This window comes from Lineus longissimus, chromosome 19 (genome assembly GCF_910592395.1).
Source record: "Lineus longissimus chromosome 19, tnLinLong1.2, whole genome shotgun sequence".
Taxonomy (NCBI): domain Eukaryota; kingdom Metazoa; phylum Nemertea; class Pilidiophora; order Heteronemertea; family Lineidae; genus Lineus; species Lineus longissimus.
Genome location: NC_088326.1, coordinates 11,764,822 through 11,776,211, shown reverse-complemented (window position 1 = coordinate 11,776,211; position 11,390 = coordinate 11,764,822).

Below are 11,390 nucleotides of genomic sequence, written 5' to 3'. Positions count from 1 at the left end.
TGAATCAGTGCCTAAACAAATCAAATGCGCACACTCAGAACACGTCAGAAGGCCTAAGCTGACTTTGGACACTGCCTAGAGACACGGCGATCCTTTGTTCAAGGTGAAACGCATGTCTGGTCAGTGCCAAAACAAACTTCTTCGAATTCGTCTATTGGACTGGAAACTTAGTTTTTCGAAACGTTTTACATTCTGTGTCAATATTGTGACATTCTCTCCTTGGTTACTTGAGTTGAGCTACTGAAAGGTCGGCCTAGTGTCTGTGTTCCCATGCCCTGTATTGTTGATGCTGTACCTGGGAGTCTCTCGGCTGATAAAGTGTTTCTTCTAGATGAAAATAGAAGGGCGCAGCGCACTACCCCCAAAATGTCCTCCCAAGCGTTTATTCAGAAGAGCTAATGCATTTTCTATTACAGAAGAGTGCTAACCCTTTTGCCAATATCCAAAATCCATTCCCTTCCAAATTTCTAGAAGTAAACTATGAAGTTTATGAATAAATGTTCGATTCTAATTCCCTTGATCCACCACTACCTAGAAATAATGTCAAGTACATAGTGAATGCTATCAATCAATCAATTTATCCTCATTAAAGACCAACTCCCCACCCCGCCCCAACTGTCGTTGACTCAGAATCAAACCATGAAAGAACACTATACATTTTGATGTCGATTGTGTACATCATTAATATGAGTGTATAGATTTTTACACCGACTGGAGACATATGTTTATTTACTGGATATTTTCCAGGAATTGAAGTGATAGGCCATATTAGTGAGTAAATTAGTCATAATAATTATTATAGATTAAAATCGGTAAAAAATATTTCGTTCATTCTGTTTTTAAGAACAAGATTTTGTCTCCAATGGCAAAAGAATGATATAGTGAATCTATTGGGGGGGGGGGGGCAGTCACACTTTTTTATCTTTCAAGCGCTCATTTGGTTACCACAGTGGAGCTTCCTGACTATAGGCAGGACGAGAGGGGCTAATTTGGCCATATTCAAGTGACTAGTATACACAGTAAGGGCCCTTGGTCGTGTCAGACTTAACACTAAATATATCCCTCGGACGAGCGTGAATCATTTCGACCTACTGTGAGATGTGAGAGACCCCTATTGGCGGCTTTGTGTAACTTTATCTTGCCTGCCTAGCTGCTGCCTATATTATCCCTTTAACTGACTTAGGCTTGAGGGTAAAAAGTGACATCGTGAATCATGTGTAGCCTGCTCTTTGAATATTGGTTCTTCATGTCCCACAAAAAGAAAAGTGAACATTGACACGTTACATGAGATAACGATGACTACATACACATGATATATTGTGGCCTTATGTGTACATGTATATTTCATTCTGCAATGTACATGTCAGTGATGCCCATTCATGGTGTTCCTCATCACCAATGGTTACTAGCAAAAATCATCAACATCATCTTGATACCTGTTGCGATATCACTCAAAGATATTAAAAGATGCTGTGAATGATAGCTGCAGCCAACCACACACAATGGACACCTCTGCGGTTTGTCAAGGCGTAGTGCTCCCATCAGATTTGAAATTTGTAATAAAGAAAAATCACATGATTGAGTGGAAACTTCTTACATGTCTTACATGAAAGAATTAGACTAGACACAGTACAGGTTTTAGAGAAACGTGTGAAAAAAATTGGGTATTGTTGATCTGGAAATTCAATATTTTGTACACTTGAGCTCATCACAACAAAAGGACCTATGTAGCTGCGAGAATGAATTTTCAGGTGTGTTGAAGCATAGAGAATATTGAATTTCTCAAGAACTAGATCAATATGTCCCAATTTTTTAAACACATTTCTTTAAAAACTTTCCTTTGCACATGCATGACATGTACAATATTGTGAACTTTGGTACAAATTGTAAGCCCACTGGTTATGAGTCATCACCAGACTACATGTACATGTACATCACACTGTGTCACAAGGCCACTTTCAGTTTTTTGGAAATTTTTGTCATGTCATATTTGTTACATCGGACAAGCTGTGGCGTAATTATATAAACTACAGGCACAGCACGCTCAACAATAAATAAACATGTTTTAATAAACAATCATGTTGTTGGCCCACTGGCATCTCGAAATTGTGCAATCAGTTTTTATCAGCGCATCAAGGTCTTTTAGGCCGGCCTCTGATGGGACACATAGGCCTACATGTAGCTGCTGCGATGTAGTGGCTTGGACTCTCGTGTAACGGTCAAATAATTCCTAGTTTGATCACCGTTGTTGGCTTGAGACTCTGTCTTCCTTGCCTTACTCCACCCAGGTGTGTAGATCGGTACCAGTCAGAAATTCTCATGTTGTAGCACTGGTTGAGCAGTTCTCAGGCAATTCTTGATATACCTGTACAATCTTTTGTCTTTACTCATCCCAGACCCACGAGGTTGGTGTGTCTATCCCAAAAATGCCGTTTTTGCCTCCCCAGCCAAGTGTCGGGAAAAAGAGCATGAATCCCCTTCACCTTGGTAAAGCATTGCAAACTGAAGACCTGAAGCCAGTCTGCATTCCTGCATAGGGAATTTGACTGCACAACTTCTCTTCCAATGCCTTCTATTCAGTCATAAAAGCATTGATCCTGTTCTATATTGGTCTTGTTTGCTTAAGCAATTTCTTGGGTTAGCAAAACAATGCTAGCTTTGCTAAATGATTAATTTGCAAATTAGCTAATTGCCACCGAGCTATGGACGCTACCTGTAATAATTCGTCATGTTTGTCAGGGCAAGGCTACGTTCCTCTTCGTGTTTTCTTTCCTGCGTGCTTGGGGCTAGCTACTGCTAGGGGCCAGCTACTGCTAGGGGCCAGCTACTGCTAGGGGCCAGCTACTGCTAGGGGCCAGCTACTGCTAGGGGCCAGCTACTGCTAGGGGCCAGCTACTGCTAGGGGCCAGCTACTGCTAGGGGCCAGCTACTGCTAGGGGCCAGCTACTGCTTGGGGCCAGCTACTGCTTGGGGCCAGCTACTGCTAGGGGCCAGCTACTGCTAGGGGCCAGCTACTGCTAGGGGCCAGCTACTGCTAGGGGCTAGCTACTGCTAGGGGCCAGCTACTGCTAGGGGCCAGCTACTGCTTGGGGCCAGCTACTGCTAGGGGCCAGCTACTGCTAGGGGCTAGTTACTGCTAGGGGCCAGCTACTGCTTGGGGCTAGTTACTGCTAGGGGCCAGCTACTGCTTGGGGCCAGCTACTGCTAGGGGCTAGCTACTGCTTGGGGCCAGCTACTGCTAGGGGCCAGCTACTGCTAGGGGCCAGCTACTGCTTGGGGCCAGCTACTGCTTGGGGCCAGCTACTGCTAGGGGCCAGCTACTGCTTGGGGCCAGCTACTGCTAGAGGCCAGCTACTGCTAGGGGCCAGCTACTGCTAGGGGCCAGCTACTGCTTGGGGCCAGCTACTGCTAGGGGCCAGCTACTGCTAGGGGCCAGCTACTGCTAGGGGCTAGCTACTGCTTGGGGCCAGCTACTGCTTGGGGCTAGCTTCTGCTAGCGGAGCCATTTCCCAACTTTCTACAAAACCGCCACGGAGATTGTGCAGTGGTGAAGTTCTTATCAAAGCACCTTCACCAGGGGGTGTGGCTTCAAGGCTCAAGAATCATTGCAACTGTGTTTAGTTGTATCCTTGAGCAAGCAACCTCCATGAAGCCTGACATTGCTACCTCCTTTAAATGAGACGTAATTGTCGTCTGCATTCCCTGTGAAAATAACAATTAAGTTTTTCTTATAGAACTGGAATAAAACATCTGGGGTTGAATGCAGCTGTCAGATGTCTGTTAAAAATTGTCTCCCAGGTCGCATTTGGAATGAATTTGATGCCGGTCATGACATCTGCAACTGGTGAGAATAACACTACAATATTACTGTGACACCAACGCAGTCACTGATGCAGTTATGTCACTCTTGACATACAATATACAGTACATGTTACAGTTCAAGAGTAAAGGAAGCTGCAAACAAGCAACTTTTATTGCTGGAATGAGCAATAAAAAGATTTTAGTTGCATGTCATTCTGATCACCAGTTGCTGTCATTTCCAGTCCATGTTGGTTCAAGGCTTGAACCACATTCTGCTTTTTTCTTCCAACTCGATGAAACCCAAAACTTTTGAGTTTTTTACTGGCAGATTAAACTGTCAATCTCTTCAAGGAAAAATTTGATTGACACTGACAGCTACATGTCAAGATTGTTAAAAAAGCGCTTCCTGCTCTGATTTCTTAAATCTTTGGTGCATAAAGGAAAGCATCATCCTGACTCTTGAGCGTTTGGATATGTTTGAAACAGTGCCTCCTATGGGCTGACTTTTCAGAAATCATTAAGACATGTATGTAAGACCTCTCTCATTTAAACCATCATACGCAAAGCACCTGACTTACTGAAAAACAAAACACTTTCAGTCTCTAAAACTCAGAGTACATCGTACAAGAAGTACATAAAAAAACATCATTCCATAATATCAAACGACAAAATTGGCATCTAGTGAAAAATAAGATAAAATGCCTGACGTCTTGCGTGTTCAAAAAATAAAAAATACTACAGGGAAAACAGTGAAGAGTTTCTGATGTTTGTGTAAACAATATCACCTCTCATCTTGGTACTGACAGTGTTCTCCACAAGGCCTTTTAATCAAGGTGACTCACCCTCCCTTGGCAGCTCATCACCCTACCCAGGAACAGCCACCCTACCCTGCTCTAGAATTTTGTGAAGGGCTTCTGTAGGGCCATCCTTCCTCGAATTGCTGGCCAACCTACCTGGTGTTGCACACTGGCAAACAAGGGAGACACCCTGCCTTGAGAAGACCTGGAGAACTCTGTGTTGTTCTTATATGTGGTTGACCTTTAAAGGCTTTCCAGGTTTAAATTTCATTGCGATAAAGGACATGAGAAGACCTGGAGGCTTAGAATGTGTCGGAGACAGTCATTGTGTATGTTCGGTGCTGGAGATGTAGGATTTCAAAGATTTCAAACCCTTTCTTGTGCAGGTAACTTGTAAATGGAGGGGTGGGGGCTTTTACAAAGCCTGGGCTCGTGGGATGGCCCTTGGTGATGCACCAGACGGGGCAGAGTCGGGGTGGTCGGACTCTCCACACTCGCCCTGCCCTGGCTGCGACTCGGCTCCCTGAGTCACCATCCCGTTGAGCAGTCTCATCCATTTCGACAACTGCACGCTTTCCTTGGGCTCATTCCTGATCCTCCACAGGGTTTCGTCATGGTAGGGTGACCACCCTTGATATTCAAGAAGTTTTGCCCGTGTCCAACACAAGGTAGGGTGGCCAGCAGTTTAAGGTAGGGTGGCCTGATAGACAGAAACCCTTTCCGAAATTCTGGAGCAAGGTAGGGTGGGTCTTCTAAGGTAGGGTGGTAAGTTGCCAAGTCAGAGTGGGCCGCCCTGACAAATGGTCTTGTGGAGAACGCTTTGTTTGTACTCAGATTGTACTAAGACGAAGCGTTTACTTTCTCAACCTTGGCAAAGTGTCAGGAAATATCTAGCCTATCCTAAAGGTACATGTTCGCCGAGGGGTTGTGTGAGAAGTTCCAGCAGGCGTTTTTTGTCAGATTTGTCATTTGTAATCATGTTCGCTGGTCCCAGTGACTTAAATTGTCCATTTGCGAGGTGCTTAAGGATTCGCTTTTGGACTTGTTTCAAATCACCGAAATTGAAACATACACTGTTGACGCTACTGTGTATTTGGCGACTTTAGATTGATTCTCGCACCTATTGTATGCTAATAACATGAGAACATGCATGAATGTTGCATGCATTATGCATGACTATTGGCATCACCTGCTGTTTGAAATAGGAACTAGATATAGTTGGACCAACAGGAAATGTATGTGAACGAACGGGGTACTCCTTTAACTTAGCGTGAAGCCTGGTGAAAGTATAACATCTCTTTGCCAACCTGTTGAGCTTTCCCCTCGTATCCATATTTTACCTTGAGTAGCTGTATGTTTATGTCATTGTAACTCTCTCAGTATAGATAATGCTGATAGGGCCTATTACCTCGGCTTCTCAACCGCCAAGAGGGAATAATTCCAACACTGTTACTTGTTACACTATGAAGGTATTCGTAGTAAAACCCTTGCATCGCAGTGGTGGGCTTCTTGGCAAGCGTTGGGTTTGAACTTTGAAGTTTGAGCAGCGGAACCTCTTCACTTCAGACTGTTGGCTGATTGGGCCTATTACCTGGGCTTCTCACCTGCCAATGGGGAATAATTCCAACACTGTTACTTATTGTCTGTACACTATGAAGGTATTCATAGTAAAACCCTTGCATACCAGTGCAATGGGCATCTAGGTGTAGCAAGCTTTGGGTTTGGGTTTGAAGGCAAGACATTGATAGACCCAAGACAAGAAAATAGGCCCAAAACAAGAACATTTCCCCACAACAAAGTTGATTTCCCTGTTTTGTCTTTGTGCAATCAAACATTTCCTCCCCCACCTCCCACATAATCAGAATCAGTTTTATAAGGTTTTGCTAAGATGCGAAGATGCAAGTAGCTGATAGGAATTGCGTGCTTGCTAGATATTTGTGATTAATTGGAGTGGTTCTTGGTAATCATGCTCATGGCAGATCGTGATTACTAATGGGGTTGATAAGAAAGCGATTTTGGCTTCATGGGTAGATGAACTTTTTCAAGATAACTGCAGACAAGTGATTTTCATTGCAACAATGTGCGATATCTACAGCATACCCATTTAAGAAAATCATTTTAAATTTTAGTACTCAACGAACCAAACAGAGCCTCGGGCATCAACAAGATTTGCAAAATAAATGCGGTCTTTTAGAGGGGATTTTCGTTATTTTGTTTGCATACAAATTAGCATGATCTTTTCCATACTTGCGTTCATTATAATCCATCCATTCTGCCTGGGTCATTTCTTTTGCCCCCCAGCATCCTCATGGTTATACGAATCAATATAATTCAACAGCTCATTGACCTCCAAGTCAACAACCCGTAACATTGCGATTCTGTTCGATAACTTCGTCCAACATGAACCTATTTTCTACATGGTTGATCAGCTGTTGAATTGGGAATGATACATTATTGTGTGCCTGATGCTTCAGCCAATGGGGGGAAACGTCTCGGGGGCTTATGTGTAGGGCTGGAGAAGCGAACATTAACCCCCGATTTCCTTAAGATGTAAACTCTTGACTTTCTAACAGGTGTTTATCTGTAGAGCGGTTTGTCAATATCTCCAGCTATCCCCTTCGGTGTCAATATGCCACGGCCACTTAGTTTCATGTGAAGAGCATTTCCTGCCTGATTTATAACAATGTTATCATGATATACTGGTAATGTATTCTGGCTATGACCTTACACTCTGGACCAGGTTATAGATTTTCATTTGTTACCATAAGTCACTGCTGGCTCAGCATGCTCTGGTGATTTGGATGGGTAAGCCAGCATAGCTAGCCTTGGTGTCTCCGGCCAAAATCATGCTCAAAAACACATTTTTGGTGGCGTCTTTAAGGGGCATTTGCCACCTGCCTTCCCCCCAGCTACGTCCCTGGTAAGGAGAGTTTTCAGGTGCTTTGCCACGGAACCACTACAAATTATGTGCTTAAATGGTAGAGAAATCAAACTGCCGTAATGGAAAGACTGCCAGATGAAAGTATTAATGTGGAATGCTGCCATCAGCATGCATGGCATGCATGGTGTTGGCTTTGGAGGTCCCCATGTGCGAGAATTGATTTCGTTTAGGGTCTATCTCCAGTGTTAAGTATTGCAATCACGTTCTTATCAGGCAATGTGCTCTCAATGCCATGAATGTCCTGGAACCCATTTTAGGGGAAGCGGCTACAGCATGAATGGTGTTAGCTTTGGAGGTCCCCACGGCAGAGAATTGGTTTCATTGAGAGTCCATCTCCAGTGTTGAGTATTACATTCACGTACTTATCAGGCGATGCGTTCTCACTGGCATGATAAAGCATAACATATTAAATTGTCGTTCCCGTAGGAATCATCCGGCCATCAACATGCGTGGTGTTGGCATTGCAGGTCCCCCTGGTCGAGAATTATTGCCTTTAGGGCCCATCTCCAATATGATATATTGCATTCACGTGGCAGGGTTGTAGGGAGGATAGTTCAGTAATAAAGTTGTAGCAAAACGCCTTGGGGACTACATAATTCTCGTTAGTCTGACCGCACGAATTGCCTCTTATATGATGCTGATATCATGTAGTATCATAAGATGGGCACTCCGTGGTTAACCCTGTGGTCTGCTCGAGTGGTTCTTTGGCACAGTAATTCAGAACTGTGCCAAGTTGACACTAGTTACCCTGAGCTCCGAAAAGTTAAAAAGACTGCAGGCGGTGGAACCTCCCTAAGCAGAATCCTCTCTAATAAGGATACTCTCTCTATCGAGGATGGTAGTTTTGGTCCCAAACTATCTTTCAATTTGTGACCCGCTCTACCAAAACTAGGCGCTTGTCGCATCTGAACTTGACAGGTTGATACGGACTTGTTGTTCATTTCCCTATTGTAGACCTTTGGTGAAATGTAACTAAATCAGTTTGTAATAGATTTCACAAAAGGTCTACAATAGGGAAATGAACAACAAGTCCGTATCAACCTGTCAAGTTCAGATGCGACAAGCGCCTAGTTTTGGTAGAGCGAGTCACATTTGACCTCTATATCTACAATCAGGACACCTCTCCGTTGACGACAGTTTGTAAGTTCTGAGGGTGTCCTTAATAGAGAGGTTCTACTGAACGCCCTTCATTTGCTAATACTCCATCGCCCGTCAGTCAATAAATTCATATAAAAATAACTCTTGAACATTTTCTCGTTATTGATCTTTGTAAACCTACACCTGCCTATAATTGTGGAAGGTCGGTGTAACGGTTTACTATAATTCATGTCGTAGTGTCTATTTTAAACCAGGGAGGGGTGAGAATTGATTTTCGCAAACTTTAGAAATGAATTATGTTAGCGAGTGTGATCTCTGGCCTGTTACTGTTTGTAATCATCCCTTCAAACTTTCAAAACAGCCATTTACGATTTGTGAACATAACGAGATGACCATTGAACATTTATAGGTTGGAGGCTCCAGTCTCATCAATTTGAAGTTCATTTTCAACTGGCACAGTATGTATTTGGGGTGGTATTTGCGTGGTATTTGCTGGGAGAAGTCAACTCTATAAATACAACAAATCATTTTATGAAAAACTTTATTTTGATATGTGCTATCTTGGCATAGGGTTTGACTGAAATAGGTCGAATTATCATCTTCTCAAACCCGTCCGATTATTTTGAAATTCCCTTGGTCCGCTACTGCTCAAAATTTTATCAGTTACTGGCCCGACTGTGTCATTCAAATGAATCTCCATTACAGCCTTGACTATTGCACGCCCCATCACAGATGTCACAATACAGTAATAAATTTGATACATAATCTATATTGACTGACATGTAACTTGTATCAAGGCTCTCTCCAAGGCCAGTGTGAGGATGCAGTGATTTTTTCGCCGGCCGGTTTCGTTGAGGCCTCAATCAATATTTGTTAGTCGTTGCGTTGAATGCGATGTCTATCTGAGAAATATACTAGCGTGTTCTCGCGTACTTGGTATGGATACATCGACCGTCAGATTAACCCTAAGATGTTACATTAAAGGTTGGCTGGACTAGTTCGATAAAACTCTTTAGAGCTTCTGAACACATTCAATGAGTCAGTACCTTCATCACCCTTAAAGTGGTACGCTCGTAATCACTGGTGGTCCAGGAAAATAGAAATGCAGTTATACGCAATGCTGTAGTGCAGTTATTATGCATACAAATTTGCTGAAACTTGGTTAGAGAATCAAATACTATTAAGCGGCTGGAGGGGGTATTTATGGCTGTAAAAGTGGCGGAGATCTTCTTTTAAATCGGATGGTGCTGAAAGTGTTAACGAAATGGTGGATGATTTAACTTTATTTTTCTCATCCAGTATTTGGACGAGCAGTATGTACCAACTTCTCCACTCTCTATTTTAATTGATGTTGCAATCAATATTTGCTTGTTTGCTTGTCATATTAATGGAACAGCAACGGTATCTGTCTGAGAAAAATACTCGTGTATTCCGTGTGCTGTAGGACTGAGTACATTATGGTACATTGATCTTCAAATCAACCCCTTATGAGCAGAGCATCGTAAAGGATTTCGACTCATTTGCAGGCCTCGAATTAAAAAATTATTAGAACTGTTTTGACTCAGGAACTGGAAAATATGAAAGAAGGTTTGAGAGGGGAGAAGAAATGATTGGTGGCAGTAGTTTATTTTGAGGTCTGCACCGCGAACTTGCCTTTGTCTTTTGAAGACACCAACCTTTGCATTTTTACAGACTAAGGCATTATCAAAACGCACCCTGGAATACTGGAATGAACCTGCTTCAAAGTCTTGTATTTGACCGAGCTGTTTGAATGTCTGCATAAAGCTCTATTTCTGGATATCATGAATGTCTGCAAATATGGTTTACAGCAGGAGGCTGTGTATCTTGGTGAGGTGAGGGATGGAAGCCAAGTCACATGGGTGAGGTCAAAAGTTCACGCATAGGGAAATCAACCTTATTTGTCTTAGTGAAATGAATCCCACGCGATCTTGGCGTTGATCAGGGAAGATATAGTTAGGTCATCAATCATCTCGCCTTACGCATCAATTGGCAAGTGTGTTGGCAAGTTGGTCGATAGATTTTTAACCCCTCGCTCCTGGTTATTTTGGTCTCGAAGATAGCTGAAGGACCTCTCCAACCGGTTATGTTTGCTTCCCATCCACACTCCATGCAAGCCACAAGCAGTGAAAATGCTTGTAGCAAACGATAGGCAAGGATCTCACTAGGCCACCAGACCTAAAGTTTATCATCATCACAATCACCATCATCATCATCATCATCACCGGCAACGTCTACTATAGGCTATCGGGCTGCCCTATGTGGGATATTTTACCTGCCCTGGCATAGACACTCTTGTGGAAGGGAATTGATTTTTGCTGGAGGGATGGAGTCCACTGTATTGGTTACTGTCCATTTTTGTGGAATCTTACTTGCCCTGGATCAGACACTCTGGTACAAGGGGACTGGATTTAAGCAAAGGGATAGTGTCCACTTTGAGCTACTCTCCACCTTTGTGGAATCTTACTTGCTTTGGCATAGGTACTCGGGAACATGGCGGATTGAGTTTTTGTTGGAGGTATGGAGTCCACAATAGTCTACTGATCCTTCACTTGCCCTCGCGTAGACACTCAGGATCAAGGCAGATTTGATTTTTGCTGGACGTGTGAAGTCCATTATGGGGCTGCTCTCCACCTTCCTCAAATCATTTACCTGCCCTGGCGTAGATTCTCAAGTACAGGGTGCCACGGCACAAATTTTGTCTAGCCATTGGACTTGTTGGGAAAAACGTGTGG